This window comes from Siphateles boraxobius, unplaced genomic scaffold (assembly GCF_051911475.1).
Source record: "Siphateles boraxobius isolate OS27281-9 unplaced genomic scaffold, OSU_SipBor_1 22, whole genome shotgun sequence".
NCBI classification, from domain to species: Eukaryota; Metazoa; Chordata; class Actinopteri; order Cypriniformes; family Leuciscidae; genus Siphateles; species Siphateles boraxobius.
Genome location: NW_027508833.1, coordinates 39,614,569 through 39,636,223, shown reverse-complemented (window position 1 = coordinate 39,636,223; position 21,655 = coordinate 39,614,569).

Below are 21,655 nucleotides of genomic sequence, written 5' to 3'. Positions count from 1 at the left end.
AATGAAAGAGAATAGGACGGATGTGCAATTCTACTTCTATTTTTAGGTGCCCACTAAATGCCCATCTGTTTGACCATACTGTAATATACAGTGGCGTAAAAAAGTATTTATATGAAAAAAATACACGAATGTCATTGCATTAGATCTAAAGCAAGTTTAAATGAATATAGCACAAGTACATTTTTCAAACAGAGGACACAAATACAAGTTTGTAAAACTGTAAAAAGTTTAGTAATTCTTGCAGAAAATATACTGGAAAAATGCTACAGTAAAAACGTGAAACGGTGAAAAACTATAAATGGTTTAACATCTCATTGTAGGGCATTTCACTGTAAAATACTGTCAAATGTATTGTTTTTAAAGGTAAAAACTATTAAATTACTATGTGAAACTATCTTTCATGTTGGAAAACAGTAAAAGGATGTTCCTAGAAATCCCTAACTATGTGACACATACTGTAACATACCTGTATGATTATGTTTTGTATAAATAGTTTTCTTCTTTTGTTAGTAACCATAACAATTGTTTTATTGCGCATCGAGGGATTTATTTGGTAAATGTGTTTCCATTGTAGTTTATAAAAATGTATCAACCTCAATTAAGCGTTTATGTTTGTCATTTTATATCATTTTTGCACATCTTAGTGTTTCCATCCAGAGTTTTTTAAAAGCGATATCCCAAAATGCGCATACAAATAGGTTGATGGAAACATAGCTAGTGTTATGGTGAATACGATTTTTTTTTTTACATAAATTTAACTGGATATTTGTTTACAGTTTAAAATAATAAACACTGTTAATTTAATTTAATTTCTTTTAGCCAACTTTCCCATTGTCGTAGTTAAAGTGAACAACATGTAATGGTCAGTGATTTCAACATCCATTATTAATCATCTTGGGACCATGTGATTAAAAGTAATTGCTCTTCCAGTCTTTCATTGGTCAGACAAACTCACACCATTGGTCGAGGCAGCTTCTTTGCATAATAAGTTGGGACAGGACAGGAGGAAGTATTTTTACACATTTCACCATTAAAGGGATAGTTCACCCAAAAATGAAAATTCTGTCAGTAATTACTCTCCCTCATGTTGTTCAACCCCGTAAGACCTTCGTTCATCTTCGCAACACAAATTAAGATATTTTTGATTAAATCTGAGAGCTGGATCACTCCTCCATAGGCTTCTAAGGGATTGAAACTTGTTCCCCGAAAAGTTATTAAAGACATCGTTAAAATAGTCCAAGTGACTACAGTGGCTCAATCTTAAGTTTATCAAGCGACGAGAATACTTTTTGTGCGCAAAAACTAACAAAAATAACGACTTTATTTCAACTATTGATTTCCTTCTCTGTGGGCCTCGAGTGAGTTCACTAGTGTAACAGCGCAGCGCTTCTGTGTTGTACGTCACATGCATCACACACATGACCAGCGTCGGCCAATCATGAGCCTACGTGTGACGTAGCACTACGCTATTACACTACGCTAACTGACTCGAGGCCCACAGAGAAGGAAATCAATAGTTGAAATAAAGTCGTTATTTTTGTTTGTTTTTGCGCACAAAAAGTATTCTCGTCGTTTGATAAACTTAAGATTGAGCCACTGTAGTCACTTGGACTATTTTAACGATGTCTTTAATAACTTTTCGGGGAACAAGTGTCAATCCCTTAGAAGCCTATGGAGGAGTGATCCAGCTCTCAGATTTAATCAAAAATATCTTAATTCGTGTCGCGAAGATGAACGAAGGTCTTACGGGGTGGAACAACATGAGGGAGAGTAATTACTGACAGAATTTTCATTTTTGGGTGAACTATCCCTTTAAATAATAACTCTTTTACCTCTTATAAAGTTTCAGAGCATGTCCAGAATCACACAAACCTGGTATTGGCAGCAGACCTGCTTTAACCTGTCTGGTTTCCTTTCAGATGAGGACATGTCTTGAATCTAGCATTATCCACTCACACAGATGTCCAACTTCAACTTTCAGGATTATTATTTTTTTTTTTTTGCTGTGGAAACTGCATATTATAATCATCTTCCCAAATGCACTTATCCCCACCCGGGCTTTCACTCGTTGTCTCTTTCTCACACAGAAATTCCTCCACAGAACGATTTCTTGTCATTCACACACTCAGCTGGAGGAGCTTTGAGAATGACGATAGCACACAACATGTCCTACATCAAAAAGAGCATGAAATGGCACAATCATTACCGCATGGATGCTCGAGCTCTCCATACAGAGCAAGCCAGCCTTCGACAATTACATACTCCTCATACATGCGCTCTCCCAATTAATGATAACCACAATACCTCAACAGCCTCCACATTCTCAATTATAAACAGTCATAACAAAGCTTCTCTGTAGTAAATGGAAGCCAGTCAGGCGTGCGCAAGGCATAATTGTTACAATGTTGAAAGTCACAGTTAATTAAAGGTCACCTAAGCTGCAGCAAACATGCCTGAATAATGATGACCGGATGACATGCTGTCCAGGAGAGGACGTGAAGTGTTACAAAAGCTCACCAAACTGCAATTTACTATGACGTCTTTACCTCATATTAATGGATCATTTCAGCTTTCATGCAATAAGCACAGTTTAATGAGCTGCTGGATGACGGGGTGAATTATGCTGCATAGGCCGTTGTGATGCCAGGACAGTTTCTGCTGGCTCATCATTGGCATCTGTTCATCCATTCGCGACAAGCATTCAATGCGGCCCTTAAAGGATCAGTTCACCGGAAATGAATGTTCTGTCATCATTTACTCAACCTCTGGTCAGACCAAAACCTTTCCAAAGCACAAAAGAAGATATTTTGATCTGTTTTTGTCCATCAAAGTCAATGTTGTCCAGAACAATAAGAACAAAACAGACATTTTGTTGTTCCATACAGGTTTGGTTTTAACTTTACAAAAATGTTAATATAATTCTGAAGCCATTGTTCTGGAGCTATTTGAGAGTCATGAGAATTTGTTTGCGTTGTTCTTTTGTGGTGGGTCTTCAATGAATCGGTTGATACAGTTTTGGTTTGTTCACTGATTTGGTTCTCAGTCAACTCACTGATTCAGTCACAATGATTCAGTGAGTTAACCGCTCACTGAAGGGGAAGATTATCTTTGAATAACGACTTAAACTTCGCTTTGTTCTTCATATGAAGTAAAATTTATATATACAGTATTGTGAACATTTAATATGGACTACTTTTAAAGGCACGCTATGCAGGATTTCCGTTTTTGTCGAACAGCGCCCCCTAGAGTCGCTGTGTTTAACGTTACTGTCGTAAATACCACTCACGCAGAGCGTCTCTGCACTCACGGCCTCTTCGCTGTATAATAATAAAGTATCCTACCGCGTTTGATGGCTTATAACGCTTTTACATGATTGCAGCTAAATAACAAGTAAATAGCCTATAGGCCTACTGTATAATTTCATTTGTGTTTTTTGAGTGTAATGTAATTACAAAATGCCATGTAAAGTTACATGTACGTCGCATTATTTCGTAACAATGTCATTAGACATCATTATTGCAATTTATCATAATAGTTTGCAAATTGCGCTCATTTAGTGTAGGCTTATTTATGCCCTGATAATTATGTGAGATATTGACAACTGTTCTCATGATAATCACAGGAATCAACTTTAACAGTGAAAGCCTGAGCGAGTGGGACTCTTGTCCGGTTCCTCGCGCTGTCAGATTCTCGTTACCTTTTTCTAGACTCTTCCGACCGCCATTCTGAAAACGCAGGTCCAATGTTTACTCGTGTCTGACTCCTCTGTTCCTCCGACAATGCTTTCCTAGCTTATATGCCGGCTTAGATAGTTGTTTTTATAGCTAGCCGGATCCTGGATGGGGGCGTGTATGTGTACGTGTATGTGTGCAGTGCCGTAAAGCAATTCGTTACATCGCGAGAGCTGATATCACGCGATACTTGCAAGTTGCAAGTGTGTGTTTGGGGAGACGGCCACCATTCAACCTGAAAAAAAGTCATATAACCATTCCAATAACTCCAAAGCTGTTCAGTTAAGCTAAAAAAACTGCATAGTTCCCCTTTAAAATTACGCTTACTTTAGCAAGTTTTTCAGCCTACTCCTTGGGGATTGCATCGAAATTGACAAGGCTAGAATTCTTCTATGTTTGTGGAAAAAACAAACAAGTCTTTCAGGTTTGAAATGACATGATATTGAGTAAATGATGACAGAATTTACATTTCTGGGTGAACTATTCATTTAAAACCATATACACATCCTTATAGACCTATTCATATTGGACCAGTGATAACAACATCTGATAGCATCTGAGTCTTTTGCGATGGTCTCGGGAGAATTGTCTTTCAGATGTAATCAATTGATGTTTATAGTAACAATTACCTGATAAAGAATTTACCAATGAAATGTATAGCTTTTGATCTCCATTTCATAGACCGGCTAATAAACCCCTTCCTGACCTGTCAGATACTTCAAACGAAAAAAGAGAGTTATGTACATCCATAACAAAATGTGTTAGATTGAGAGAGCCATTCTTTAACGTTATGATGTACTCCATTATGGAGGTAGTTATTGCTTGTAAAGTGTCACATTGGAGCTTCTCTGATTTGTTGATGTGCGTTGGACGCATGTAAAGATGTTTCTAACCGCCTGTTCCTGATGCTTAAGAAGCTGTTATTGATGTAGGTCTTAACAGTACTAACGGTATAATCTCCAGTAAGCTGTAGACTTTTTATTTTCGTGTTTTAAAGGTCACATTTCAGATGTTTAAAAACAAGTAATACAAAAATCTAATATGAATCATTAAGCCTAGAGCATGAATTCCATATACCAGTTAAGCTAATTTCCAGATATAGTGATAAAGATTTTATCAATGTGTTTAAAAAAATAAAAGATGAACTTAGTGTTTAAGTATTTAGAATATTTAGTTGTAAGCGAATGCATTATTCAAAGTGTAGACTATAAAACATGTAATTATATTTTATCCAGTATATGAGATTTTTTTTTTTCACAGACATTTAAAATATGTAAATTACTTTGAATCCTCATAGTTAGACCAGCAATACTCTCCCAAATGTCTAAAAAAATCAACAGAGTTGTCCGAGGAAATTTATTCAATATTTCATGACGTGAATAAATTATGCAGTAAGTGTTGCAGGTCATTTTGCTGGTGTTTTTTTGGTATTTTTTGCTAACTTTGTGTTTGTTTTTGTTGTTGATGTTGTCATCACTTTTAGATATTTGTTTCATGTGATGTTAAAGCTCATCTTTGTACTTAATGAGGCTTCCTGAGGTTTGTGTATTAAGTTTTGAGGTGCATCTGCATTTACTGTAAATGAAGTGGAAGGCCAATTCCACAACATAAGAGAAAAACATCAACAACAAACCAAAATCACAATTATGACATTACAGTAAGTCATTGTCACATCACATAAAAAGTCAAAATCATGAGATACTCAAAATTATGAGGAAATGTGACAAGTCATTATGAGATAAAGTACATTTTTTTGTAATAATTGTTTGATAATTATTACAAATATTGTTTTTTAAGTTTTGACTGTCATATTTGGGTTTTGTCAATTTAAACATGTAAAATAATATTTTTATCACAATAAAATTTTATGTCAATTTAGACCTTTTATCAGCTAATTTTATGATGTCATAATTATGATCTACCTAAACGTTTTTTTCTTATGTGGCAATGTTGGACGTACGTAATGCCTTTGCTTTGCAAGGTTGTAAACTATAGTGAAACTTTTATGTGCAAATGATCATTAAAATGTCAGTGATTGAGCATTTTAATTGGTATTTTGCTGTATATGAAATTACATATAAATATGAAGTTGCAAAAAATGTTTTGGCTAAATGAGACATTTGGCATTTAGTGAAGTTAAAATTGGCAAAACAAAACGGTATTACTATGTAGAATTAAAAAAAATGCATCATGTTGTTTTGATTTTTGTAATGCCTATTTTTTTTGCCTTTCCTCTTTTTACAATATTTCAAATGACCACACGCAAGATATGTATTTCAGACACAAACACTCTAAAAAGTATGCCGATTTAAAAAATCCTGAGGTAAAAAAAAAAAAAAAAGTAGAATAAAAAAAGAGCAACTCGAACCCTTTAGTTGTGACTGTCAGAAACATGTTTTGTATCTATTTTCTATTATATTTCCTCATATTTGTAGTTCCCTGTTAACTAGTTATAATAACACTGCATGATCCGAGAGTTGTGCACATGTATTGGCCACAGGTACTGCATTAGTCAGCATCGCTCTGAGTTAGACTGTGGATTTGGACCTCAGCGTGAGAGCTTCCCTTAAGCTGTTTCTCCACAAAATAAACTGTATTAGTCACACACTCGATGCCACCGAATGTGCGACACCAACATCACAGCAACATTGCTAGCCACGGGCATCTTTGTCTCTCCTACAAAATTTTCACAAAGTAATGCGCTCTCCCTCCGGGAATTGCACCCTTTTACTTACTGGCATCATTAAAAGTTTTCTTTGAGCTCGAGTGAATCTGAGCCACTGGTTCTGCCCTCATAAGTATGCTGGTGCGTGCCGTGCGAGGCCGTGGCAGTTAAACTACTCCTCTGCATGTGGAAATGGATGATGGAGGTCGTGTCGCCGCGGTACTGCGGTGCGGGCCGTCGCCGGCGTGTGGAGGGAAATGACATCGCTCTGAATGCACGCAGCGGGAGGAGACCGCCTGCCTTTCTCCCCATGACTGGCTAATGGACTATGAAACGGGCATCTCAGACCAGGCAGCGGTGACGGGCCCCTGAGCCGTATTTTCTTTATTCTCACAAAACAGATTTCATTTCCAGACCTTTCTCAGCCCGCCAGGAAATTCTTCAGTACCTGCTTTTCCAACTTTACTTCTTCTTACGGGTCCAAAACTTTGACGGGTGCCTCCGACACCATTCGGGTCTGATATTAGTAGTCTCTGTAAAAATAAATGTGCTTTTACCGAATTGACCCAAGAAGACCCGAATTATTTTAAAATGCCAACTTTCCACTATTGGTTTCAGGTGTTTAGCAGTGCATGCTTTACATAAATGGCGCTCTGCAATTCCCAAGTCATTCGAGAGGATGAGTGTGGGGATTTGCTTCCTAATATTAACATAAATATAAATTTTCTTGGCATTTGAGGTGAAACGTAACACTTAGCACTTTATCTACTTTGAGGTTCTCAGCCAAGCAGAAAATGATATAGGCCGGTTGCCAGATCTATTGCTGAGATCCTAACCATCTGAATGCAGTTGAGGCCAAACTAATCAACAAAACCGGGTTGTAGATTTTCACAGTATGATAACCATCTCAGAAAATATCACGGTTTACTACTACAGGTTATCCCTGCCCCCCCCCCCCCCCCCCAACCCCACTTATTATTAATTTTATTCATTTTTTACTCAGTAACGGATGTGATTTAAAATGTAACGAAGTACAATACTTCCATCAAAACGTACTTAAGTAAAAGTAAAATTACAGATTTTAGAAACTACTTAAAAAAGTAGAAGTACACAAAAAAAGTACTCAATTACATAACACGAGTAAATGTAATTCGTTACTTTCCACCTCTTGTTCCTACTCACTTATTCAGTGAATTATTTAGTCATAATTAAGATGTTCAATTGATTTTTGTCAGAACAAAAGGATGCTGTTTCACTAACTGACTGTCAGGGATTCAACCATACCATCCGCATCCGAGCCAACAACTCCACCCGATACTCATGAAGGACTCATACTCATGCATGCCATCGGCATCCGAGCCTACAACTCCACCCGATACTCATGAAGGACTCGTACTCACGCATGCCATCCGCATCCGAGCCTACAACTCCACCCGATGCCCATGAAGGACTCATACTCACGCATGCCATCCGCATCCGAGCCTACAACTCCACCCGATACTCATGAAGGACTCGTACTCACGCATGCCATCCGCATCCGAGCCTACAACTCCACCCGATACTCATGAAGGACTCGTACTCACGCATGCCATCCGCATCCGAGCCAACAACTCCACCCGATACTCATGAAGGACTCATACTCATGCATGCCATCGGCATCCGAGCCTACAACTCCACCCGATACTCATGAAGGACTCGTACTCACGCATGCCATCCGCATCCGAGCCTACAACTCCACCCGATACTCATGAAGGACTCATACTCACGCATGCCATCCGCATCCGAGCCTACAACTCCACCCGATACTCATGAAGGACTCGTACTCACGCATGCCATCCGCATCCGAGCCTACAACTCCACCCGATACTCATGAAGGACTCGTACTCACGCATGCCATCCGCATCCGAGCCTACAACTCCACCCGATGCCCATGAAGGACTCGTACTCACGCATGCCATCCGCATCCAAGCCTACAACTCCACCCGATACTCATGAAGGACTCATACTCACGCATGCCATCCGCATCCGAGCCTACAACTCCACCCGATACTCATGAAGGACTCATACTCACGCATGCCATCCGCATCCGAGCCTACAACTCCACCCAATACTCATGAAGGACTCGTACTCACGCATGCCATCCGCATCAGCGCCTACAACTCCACCCGATACTCATGAAGGACTCGTACTCACGCATGCCATCCGCATCCGAGCCTACAACTCCACCCGATACTCATGAAGGACTCGTACTCACGCATGCCATCCGCATCCGAGCCTACAACTCCACCTGATACTCATGAAGGACTCATACTCACGCATGCCATCCGCATCCGAGCCTACAACTCCACCCGATACCCCTGAAGGACTCGTACTCACGCATGCCATCCGCATCCGAGCCTACAACTCCACCCGATACTCATGAAGGACTCATACTCACGCATGCCATCCGCATCCGAGCCTACAACTCCACCCGATACTCATGAAGGACTCATACTCACGCATGCCATCCGCATCCGAGCCTACAACTCCACCCGATACTCATGAAGGACTCGTACTCACGCATGCCATCCGCATCCGAGCCTACAACTCCACCCGGATACTCATGAAAGACTCGTACTCACGCATGCCATCCGCATCAGCGCCTACAACTCCACCCGATACTCATGAAGGACTCGTACTCACGCATGCCATCCGCATCCGAGCCTACAACTCCACCCGATACTCATGAAGGACTCGTACTCACGCATGCCATCCGCATCCGAGCCGACAACTCCACCCGGATACTCATGAAAGACTCGTACTCACGCATGCCATCCGCATCCGAGCCTACAACTCCACCCGATGCCCATGAAGGACTCGTACTCACGCATGCCATCCGCATCCGAGCCTACAACTCCACCCGATACTCATGAAGGACTCATACTCACGCATGCCATCCGCATCCGAGCCTACAACTCCACCCGATACTCATGAAGGACTCATACTCACGCATGCCATCCGCATCCGAGCCTACAACTCCACCCGATACTCATGAAGGACTCATACTCACGCATGCCATCCGCATCCGAGCCTACAACTCCACCCGATACCCCTGAAGGACTCGTACTCACGCATGCCATCCGCATCCGAGCCTACAACTCCACCCGATACTCATGAAGGACTCATACTCACGCATGCCATCCGCATCCGAGCCTACAACTCCACCCGATACTCATGAAGGACTCGTACTCACGCATGCCATCCGCATCCGAGCCTACAACTCCACCCGATGCCCATGAAGGACTCGTACTCACGCATGCCATCCGCATCCGAGCCTACAACTCCACCCGATACTCATGAAGGACTCATACTCACGCATGCCATCCGCATCCGAGCCTACAACTCCACCCGATACTCATGAAGGACTCATACTCACGCATGCCATCCGCATCCGAGCCTACAACTCCACCCGATACTCATGAAGGACTCGTACTCACGCATGCCATCCGCATCCGAGCCTACAACTCCACCCGATACCCCTGAAGGACTCGTACTCACGCATGCCATCCGCATCAGCGCCTACAACTCCACCCGATACTCATAAAGGACTCGTACTCACGCATGCCATCCGCATCCGAGCCTACAACTCCACCCGATACTCATGAAGGACTCATACTTACACATGCCATCCACATCCGAGCCTACAACTCCACCCGATACTCATGAAGGACTCATACTCACGTATGCCATCCGCATCCGAGCCTACAACTCCACCCGATACTCATGAAGGACTCATACTCACGCATGCCATCCGCATCCGAGCCTACAACTCCACCCGATACCCCTGAAGGACTCGTACTCACGCATGCCATCCGCATCCGAGCCTACAACTCCACCCGATACTCATGAAGGACTCATACTCACGCATGCCATCCGCATCCGAGCCTACAACTCCACCCGATACTCATGAAGGACTCGTACTCACGCATGCCATCCGCATCCGAGCCTACAACTCCACCCGATGCCCATGAAGGACTCATACTCACGCATGCCATCCGCATCCGAGCCTACAACTCCACCCGATACCCCTGAAGGACTCGTACTCACGCATGCCATCCGCATCCGAGCCTACAACTCCACCCGATACTCATGAAGGACTCATACTCACGCATGCCATCCGCATCCGAGCCTACAACTCCACCCGATACTCATGAAGGACTCGTACTCACGCATGCCATCCGCATCCGAGCCTACAACTCCACTCGATGCCCATGAAGGACTCGTACTCACGCATGCCATCCGCATCCGAGCCTACAACTCCACCCGATACTCATGAAGGACTCATACTCACGCATGCCATCCGCATCCGAGCCTACAACTCCACCCGATACTCATGAAGGACTCATACTCACGCATGCCATCCGCATCCGAGCCTACAACTCCACCCGATACTCATGAAGGACTCGTACTCACGCATGCCATCCGCATCCGAGCCTACAACTCCACCCGATACCCCTGAAGGACTCGTACTCACGCATGCCATCCGCATCAGCGCCTACAACTCCACCCGATACTCATAAAGGACTCGTACTCACGCATGCCATCCGCATCCGAGCCTACAACTCCACCCGATACTCATGAAGGACTCATACTTACACATGCCATCCACATCCGAGCCTACAACTCCACCCGGATACTCATGAAAGACTCGTATTCACGCATGCCATCCGCACCAGAGCCTACAACTCCACCCGATACTGATGAATGACTCATACTCACGCATGCCATCCACATCCGAGCCTTAATTGGTAATTTCTAATTCACACGAGGTCCCCATATAATACTAATCCCATGCGAATAGGGCTTAAGTTAATCTGCCATGTTGCCTGCCTTCTGCTTGCTTTGTTCGATAAACATCCGTGCATTCCTGTTGTCTGTCCCAGTGTTACATGACAGAGACAAAGACAGGCAACAAATGCAACAACAAAAAACAAAGAGCAAATAAGCATTAGGTGTGTAATTGATTCTTTATCTATGTAATTTATCATGACTTCTACTTGTGCTGCCATAGAGAATAAAGGGGGAATGGAGTTTTATGATATAGCCCTTTGTGATGTGCAATGATATTGACATAATGATATTTTCATTATGGTTAAACTGTGACACCCCTTCCCTAAACATCCCCCCCCCCCCCCCCCCCCCCCCATAATTCTCACTTTGTTAGTAAATGGTCATAATAATGGTGCATCTTTGCCTTTTCACAATAAGGTCTGTTGGTTTATGTATAAAATCTTCATATATGCTGTTGGTGTTTGTGGTATTAAAAAATAATGTCGTGTTGAGGTTTTCAAAGGACAAAATGTGTAATACACGTTAAAAAAACAACAACAACATTCCAATTCCAGTGCAGTCCTCTCATCTAAATAGCCTCTGGAGTTTTGATAGTAAATGTGTTAAATGTTTTGAATGATTTGAGGTTAGGTTTTAGTCTCTGATGCTATAGTGCTAACTTTGAAAATGAAATTCTGTTTAAAACTTCCACTTCAAATACTATCTGATGGGACAAGTGTGTATTCCGTCTGTTTATTCACAGGTAATTGCAAGGTAAATGCTCTTTTGTGAATCGAGAAGCTGTTTCAAAGCCAGAAATCTGCTAGTCGAGATCTGTGCGGTATGGCAGCAGTCAACCCGAGAACATTTATGCTTTTTTCATTTACCAGATGCTAAAAAAAGTGCTGCAATTTAAAATTCTGCAGCAGGTAAGCTAATACCAGGTTATAATATTTATTATTATTATTATTATTATTACAGCACCTTCTTTTAGCGTACCTGCTTTGACATTTTAAATAACAACAACAATATTAATGATGATAATAATAATACAAATAAAAACAATGTTGTTATTGTTTACAAACAAAAATAAAATTTCATTATTTCCTCCATGATGGATGTAAACCATCATTATTCATGTTTATGAAAAGTCATCAATCCGTGTAAAACCAGCATCACGCTATTTGAAAATTATATTAAAAAAGTTATAAAGAGTTATGAACATAAAATATATATATATAATGAATATATTATAATACATTTGTATTACAATATTATATTACAATAAAATTGATGTCAAAACTGTTTCTTCCTCACTCACACATACAGTCAAACCAAAAATTATTCAGACATAATTTTTTATATTTTTTTACTAGTGTGTGCAGGACACTATAGTTCATTTATGTAAGTGAGGAGAGCAGAATAATGTAAACTGTGAAATATTATACCCAAAAATTCTGTATATAGTGACTACCAGTAACATTTATAAAAAATTTGGGACCAAAAATGATTTAGAAACTTTGAGCTGATCATGTTTTGCTGAAGTGTTTTTTTCTTTAATTGCTAATGCAGCTTTTTACACCACAGACTGAACAACATGAAGCATTGCTTGGTAATTGGTTGACCTAAATATTATTATTATCTATTATTATAATAGTATTATCTAATTGTGTACTTAAATTTAACAGCTATTCAAGCAAATTCATCTGTGAGACAGTCTAACAGAAGGATGGACAAAACCAGTGAAATATCAACTTATTTAATAACTCTTGAGTTCTTTCCATAGTTTATTACCATTTTCTAAACTATAACGAATAAACTGATGATGTGGGTAATGTTGAAGGTGAATACATTTTGGTATGACTGTAAATAAAGCATTTCTGCCCTCTGATTACCACACAAATACATTTAAAATGGTATAAACAAAGCCGAATGTCACTGACACTTCCCTACCGTTGCACAGTAGCCCAAGCTAGCACAGATGCGGATCCAAACATCAGAGAATGGAAAGCAATTGGAGTTTTCTAGCACTTTTTTTGGAAGTGTTGAGATTGTTAGCCAATATGCTTCAGGCATTCATGAGATTTCCAGGTAACCCCTCCAGCACCGACTGCACCAGAGAGGCATATTCTCTGACATTCTGCAAAAGTAATCACACAAATTTTTTTTTTTTTCAGCGCGAAACATAGTCATTGTCTATTCGCTTCTATTTATCAAGCAAACAAGCCTGAGGAGGGCGCATAATTTATTGAGTTTCATCGTGCATTTTGTTGCAAACAACATCAGAGTAGTTTACTATCCTAAAGTGAATTCTAGCCTGTGGTTCTGCCTCAGGCTCCCGCTAAGAAGCTGCGATAGCACGGCAACAGGAGCTTAAACATCAAACCGCCACCACGCATGCCATTACTCGTGACATCACCATAACCGGGTCACTTTATCGCGTTCGGAAGCTCTGCACCAGTCGTGGTTTTCCCGAGGTGCCCGTGAATGAAGTAAACACATTACTACACTCCACAGGGCATCCAGCATCCAAAGCGCAGAATACACCCTCACACTCGCCTGACGCCAACCACACAGCGTGGCGTTTCTTGCTCTGTGTTTGCCTGAAATACTACCAGTCTGTGTGCATTTTGTTTTGGTATGTGAGCCACTGTCTTCGGGTTTCTTTGGGTTAGCAGCATGGGCGGCACTAGAGGTGGGTTTCTGATGCTTTTACGCTGGATGTTTTTAGGAAATATTGCCACTGTGCCAGCTAAACACACACACACACACACACACACACACACACACACACACACACACACACACACACACACACACACACACACACACACATATATATATATATATATATATATATATATATTTAATAACCTTGTTTACAGTATGTGTAATATTTAGACATTTTAAGACTTGTTTTAAGAAAATTTTGACAGACGTTTTTCTCAGAAGTAGCCTACCTATTTAAAGGCACACTATCTCAGGAATTCCCACAGCGCCCCCTAGAGTCGATGTGGAGTACTTGTATTTAACGTCACTGTCGTAAATACAACTCACGCAGAGCGTCTCTGCACTTTATAATAATAAAGTATCCAACCGCTTTTGATGGCTTATAACGTTTTTACATGATTGCAGCTAAATTACAAGTAAATAGCCTATAGGCCTACTGTATAATTTAATTTGTGTTTTTTGAGTGTAGGCTAATGTAAACATTACAAAATGCCAGATGACATCAATAAAGTTACGTGTTTGTCGCATTATTTCGTAACAATGTCCGTTATGATGTCGTTAGACATGATTATTGCAATTTATCCAAATAGTTTGCAAATTTGCGAGACCACCATTCAACCCGAAAAAAGTCATATAACCATTCCAATAACTCCGAAGCTGTTCAGTTAAGCTAAAAAAACTGCATAGTTCCCTTTAATATCCTTGTACCTTGTAAACAAACCAGACACTCAGAAAACCAGCAGACAAAGCTGTCGCTTATACATACATATCACACAAGGAAACACTTTATACAGTAATAAAAACGTGTTCGTTTGTTTGTTCGCCCGTTCATTCGTTCGTTCATTCGTATTTTTGTTCGTTCATTCGTTCATTTATTCATTCATTTTACGATCTCTTTCTGAACGTTTTGAAGCGTCAGAGTTTTGTGTATAAGAACAAATCTATTTGTTTTCTTCCAAATATTTGTTAAACTTTATTTTAGGGTGACATTGTTACATTGTACTTATTCAAATAAGCACTGAGTAATATTAATTAACTACATGTACTTACTATGGGTTTTGGTTAGTTAGTTACTTGATATTATGCATAATTTACTGTTATTACTGTGGTAAGTACATGTAGTGACGTGTAACTACGTCAATTTAAAATAAAGTGTTACCAAACAATCTTCATTTGTGTTCCAGAGATGAAAGAATGTCTTATATATTTGAAAACGACATGAGGGTGAATAAATGATGACAGAATTTTCATTTTTGGGTGAACAAAATTTTGTATGACTTCATCGTCCTTTCAGGAACTTTATTTCTCGTTTTCTATCACGAGAATATCTTGTTTTCTTATGTTTGTGTGTAGGACACTATCTTGAGAAAGTTAAAAAAATGGCCCGTACACTTTAACAACGAAGAAAAAAGAAAAAAAAATGCGATATAAAATCGCTACTTTAATGGAAAAACAGCACATGTCACATGTGACCTTTCTCAATGCATAATAACTTTTCATTTTTATTAAGTCACATGTGACAAACATTTGCTGTTTTTTCATTAAAGTATAGATTTCCTTCATTGTTAGAGAGTGTGGGACTTTTTTCGAATCTTTATCCTGTGTCACGATTTGGTCTTATCTCTGTAACGTTTTGGTTTGTTCATGTCATGTTCCATGTCTGTCAGGTGATTCCCTGTTTGTCATGTGATCCTGCCATGTGTCTTGTCATTGGTTAATCGTCTGTTCATTGCTCACAGGTGTCCCCTGTCTTGTCATTAGTCTGTATATTTAAGCCCTCACGTTTGCCATGTGTCTTGGTCAAGTTTTATTACCTGTAACAACTGTTTGGAAGTTTATGTTAATGTTCATGTTTTAGTTCACATTTAAGTCTTGAGTTTCATGCCACGCCATGTTTTTGTTTGATGTTTGATCTTGTTTGTTTATAATTAAACTGCACTTGGGTTCTATCTACAATTTGCCTCCTGGATCCTTACATCCTGATTGTAGTTTTGGTCTACGCACCGAAGTTGAGTGAGTTTTTAGGCGCAATGAGTCCCTTTTTATTCTCTATAGGATCCAGTCTTAAAATGGCAGCCATATTACCATGATTTTGAGTAGGTTAAACAGAATTGTTGAAGAATAGGTAGAATATTAATAATACTATATTTCAAATCTTTTCAAACAAGTAATCCCAAATATACATCCTACCAAAAAGGAGGCAGTTTTATTGAATGGACCTAGTTCTTAAGTGACGTCTATCATATTCCAATATTTCCACACAAGATGCCCTCACACACACAGGTCTGGGTTAAACCCAGAATAAGCACTGACCCAAGAACAGCCCACTGGGTGGTGGAATCAATAAATTGAGTTCCTTTTATTTCTTCTTTTTTTTAGATAACAGCATTCCAGTGCTTAATAAACACAATGGCATCTGGACAGCCGTGTTTATTTGCCCAAGGAAACAGAAAATGAAAGAGAGGAAGAGGAAAAGAGAGCTATGAGGTGGGTGTGCTTGTATGAAAGAACTGCTCTGGACTGATAACCCTACAGATGGGTTACCTCATCAATCATGTGTCTCCACAGTTCTATCGTTCTCCATAAGCATGAGGCAGCCGACGCATTTTGCCTTTCATTCTATTGTCGACTATGAAAAGCATCACAGCATCTAAGATTACAAGCTCAGCTCTATTAGCATAATATTTACATAGAGATAAAGAACCTTGTGTAATTCAACATTTTCTAAGGCGCGTTTCCGCAACATGATTGATAACCTGTTTTGTAACAAAAAGGGAGTTTAAAATACACAAACACTAGTCCACACAGCTCCAGAACCGCCAGCACAGACTGAGAGAATGGACAATGTCTTTATTTGTGTTTATGTCACTTATTTGAAATGCCGGCCATGTAAAACAGTGGTTATTCAGCTCTAGCATGGACAGGTTATGTGGCTATACAAAAACCATGCGATTTTAAAATGATAAAAGGTAAAAGAAAATTCAAAACACTATAGTATGTTAGGTCCCACTTTACATTAAGTGGCTTTAAGTACTATGTACTTACATTGAAATTAATCATTTGATACAATGGACTTATTGTGTACATGCATGTGTTTACATTGTACATATATTTTGAAAATAGCTGCATGTAATTACAGCTGTAATTCATTTATGTAATTACATTAGTAATTACACAGTTGACCCTTGCCTGAACAATGAATGAACAATACTTCTACAACATCTATTAATCTTAATGTTCATTTAAACATTTACTAATATATTATTAAAATCAAAGGTTGTATTTGTTAACATCAGTTAATGCACGGTGAACTTACACGAAGAAGCAAAGAATCGCTGGATTTTTATTAACTAACATTAACAAAGATTACTAAATACAGTAACGCATGTTTTGCTCATTGTTAGTTTATGTTAGTAAATAACAAACGAGATTTTATTGTAAAGTGTTACCACACAATGAAAACTTCTCAAGTGTTATTTTGCTGAATAAGGGGCTTTTGTGTCTCTCAAATACATGTGAAAATATAAAAAAAATGAATAGCCAACTTTTATTTTGTGTTAATATACTGTAGACATGCAGGAAATCAACAATAAACTTATTTTTTAATTGATTGATTGATTGGTTGGTTGATTGCTTGGTTGGTTGATTGATTGGTTGATTGATTGTTTGTTTGGTTGATTGGTTGATTGGTTTGCTTTTTGATTGGTTGATTTATGGATTGATTGATTTATGGATTGGTTGATTGATTGGTTGATTGATTGGTTGATTGGTTGATTGATTTGCTTTTTGATTGGTTGATTGATTGATGGATTGATGGATTGATTGGTTGATTGGTTGATTGATTGATTGATTGGTTGATTGATTGGTTGATAAGTTGATTGATTGGTTGATTGATTGATTGATTGGTTGATTGATTGATTGATTGATTGATTGATTGGTTGATTGATTGGTTGATTGATTGTTTGGTTGATTGGTTGATTGGTTTGCTTTTTGATTGATTGATTGATTGATGGATTGATTGGTTGATTAATTGGTTGATGGTTTGTTTGGTCGATTGATTGGTTGATTGATTGATTGGTTGGTTTAAAATTGTTTTGTGAATTATTAGCTGTTAAGAGCATAAAGACGATTAAAAAAAAGAGTCACATTTCCTATGTCATTTTAATTTTGGCCTATTGTTTGGCCCATTGTTTGGCCCGTGCAGTTCAAGTTTGATTCCTAAGACATTTTTGTTTACTTTTATACAATAAACCATTTTGGCACTGTGCTGGGGCGCCACGACGTCCAGTGTAAAATCTTGATCCTGCATCAAATCAGTTGAGAAGTGGGATACTGATGTGAAATATTCCCGAGTATCACTTGGGTTTGCAGCTGAGAGTTTTTGGCGGTGAAGAAAGCGCTGTAACCTCAGTAAAGAGCCTCAGTGATGGCACTGCATATGGACGTGAGGACTCTGTAAAGCCGAGTTTGTTAAACTCAAGCAGAGAGGCTGTCTCCTTTCTCCGGAGCACATTAAAGTCATCTCTGAGAGCGCTAAGACACAAACTACCGCTGCTGGAGAGCTCGTTAAAATTCGATGAGAGAGATGCTATAATGGGCCGAGAGGCCTCGCTATCAGGAAGTTCTTTTTCATGTTCCCACAAAAAACACAAGTCCCTCAGCACTTTTTGATGTTCATCTACATCTCTTTAATCCTGCCTCCTCTGAAGATGTGTTCTTCCCGCCCACCCCTGTATATTGTCTTTCTGTAACTCATCCTGTCCCATGGAAATTAGTACAAGTCATAATAGCTAACATTTCCCAGGGAACGTGTTTTCTTTGATATCTTTTACACTGGTGCGTGTAGATGCACGCATTTAAGCGGATATTCCTGGTGTGTGTGTGTGCATCTCCAGATGATTTTCGCCATTTATAAGCATTTAGAAGTAAACATGAGTTAATATGGGAGGTAGCAATCCAAGATTTCAAAGTATTCCAATTAATCTCCTGAGCTTTAGTTCTTCCAAAGCATAAATAAATCCAGCAGATGCAAATTAATAGTTGTTATTTGCAAACAAAGCTTCTGCAGAAAAAAATATATTACAAAGATAACTGCCATAATATGGTCACTGTTAAGGTGTTCTGAACAACAATGAAGATCCAGTATTCTCAGTCTGTCTTTAGACTTTAATACATTTTCTTTATTATAAAATAAATATTATTGCTAATAATTTTACTTTTTATATTGTATATTGAAAATATATAGATTCATTATATCAATAAATGATACTTATTTTTAAATAAATTAATAAATATGTAAAATGTCAAAAATATTTAATAAGTTAATTAATTATAGAATTATGTAAACTTATAAATATCTAAATTAAATAACTACAAATATTAAGTAAAAATACATTATATTATTAATATTACATTATTAAATATAACTTCATTTATATTTTAGAATATATTTATTTTTTATATTTTATAATATTTATATATTCATTATATTAATATATTTTATTTATTTTTCAAATAAATTAATATGTAAAATGTCAAACAATGTATTTAATAAGTTAATGAATTATATAATACAATTATGTATAATATTATATTATTAATACTACATAATTAAATATAATATTTTATAATATTTGTATACTTAATCAATACATTTTATTTAATATGAAGAAAATATGTAAAATAATACATACTTTTATTACCGCATAAAATGGTACATTCAAATAATTACAATAAATTATTATTAAAAAAGCATTTTCGAAGTGAAGAACTGTACTGTGTTTTTCATTTTCATTTCTTCATTTTTAGCTGTTCTATTTTTTTCAGCCGTCTACAATCAGAACGGGGGATATTATTTGATCTAAATCAAATAAAGCTAACACAAGCTAGTGGGGGTTTCAGGAGGCAGATATTCCCTGATGTGTGGTGAGGTGGATGTGAAACATAAATAGGAGCTGTATGTTTTCTTCATTGAGGCACTTTTTTAAATAATTCAAAGATGAGTGCACTGTTTTGCTAGCTCCGCCGGTACAACAGCTTCTCCAGGTATCATGCATAAACATGCGCTATGTAGCATAATGGGCCACAAGAGCTAAAATGAGCTTTGGATTTCAATTTGTGTCTGTCTGTTTGAGAAAATGATTCTGTGGTTATGCAGGGACACTGAAGAGGAGGATAAAGCAATGTTTACAAATGTATACGTATAGTGTAATTAGCCTTAATGTCAAACAATGCATCACGAGTGGCAGAAACACTGTTGCCTTTCTGCTATTGTTTAAATGTGACAAAGCCACAAATGCACTTGCATTAATCTCTCTGCCCTCGTGTTTGATTATCTCTCACCTGCACAGTCAGGGTCTTCCAAATGTCTTTTTTAACAGTTATTTGTCTGAACAGAACCCTCTGAATATCAAATTATGCAAATGCATTGTAAAGAACCACCTTAAACCCTTAAAACTATCTTAAAACCCTAACCTAAAAATGGTGACATCCAGGGACGTCGTTACGCCTATTTTAGGGGGGCTGAAGCTACCCCAAAATGTTCCTAAGCCCCCCATTTGATAATAAGAATAAAAATTTGATTTATCAATAACCTCATTGGAATGAGTATCCTCATTCGTATTTAGAATTAGACGCAACAAATGATATATATCCAGACATGGGCAGTATTTCAATTAAATGTATTTTAAATACGTATTTAATTACTTTAGTGTATTTTGTAATTTGTATTTTGCAGGTGTGGAAAAATTAAAATGTATTTTGTAACAAAATATTTTGAGGGAGTGTATTTGGAGTATTCCAAATACTTAAATACTTAAGAAAAATCACCATAGTAAATGATTTTTCCATATTTTCGGTCTGATGTTGGCAATGGCAATGTCCAGGTTAGATGCACGAAAATCACGTGACACCCTGTAGACCGGGCTCCCTCCAAGAAGTGAATGAGTTTTGAACTCTTAAAAATGGCATTAATGTAAAGTGTTTCGTGACAAATATACAGTCTACACACACACATATTACACACTGAACGGCATTATAGAGAAAATAATTGTGCCTTTTTTTCAAAAAAAAAAAAGCAGTTAGAGTCTTGTGTGTAAAACAAACCCACACATATTATGATTAAAATTCTCGGTCTGTTATTTTTACACAAAAATCGCTGCAAAAGATGCTTTCCAACAGGTTTTATCATAGTTTTTGTCCAACTCTAACACAGGGGTGCTAACGCAGAAACCGAAAAATTCTCGGGACAGCAGCATTTTTCCAAATTTCAATCTTAACCGTTCTATTTCATCAGAAACGATCTTAAAACAGGGCATTAAGTGTAAGATACCGAACTTGTCCTTTAAGGCACGAGTAAAGTAACGGTGATAATATGGCTATGTACCCTGCATCAAACACGTTTTGCTATTAAGGACAGCCTACCACACCACTGATGTGAACTTAGCTATACATGACATTTACGTCAGAGGGAGCTATTTCAGGTCCTGTAGAGGTTTAGTGAAATGCCCATACTTTTTTATTTTGCTTCTTCGCCATTTTGAATTTACACATTTCTCATATTTGTGTTATTGCTACTATTTGTGTTATTGACCTTTCAGTAATAAAAAAAAAAGACTTAAGATTATTGTGGGAGTATTTTTGTATTTTCAAAATACTAATTACTTGTATTTTATTTAAATACATTTTTCACATCAGTATTTTGTATTTTATTTTGTTACAT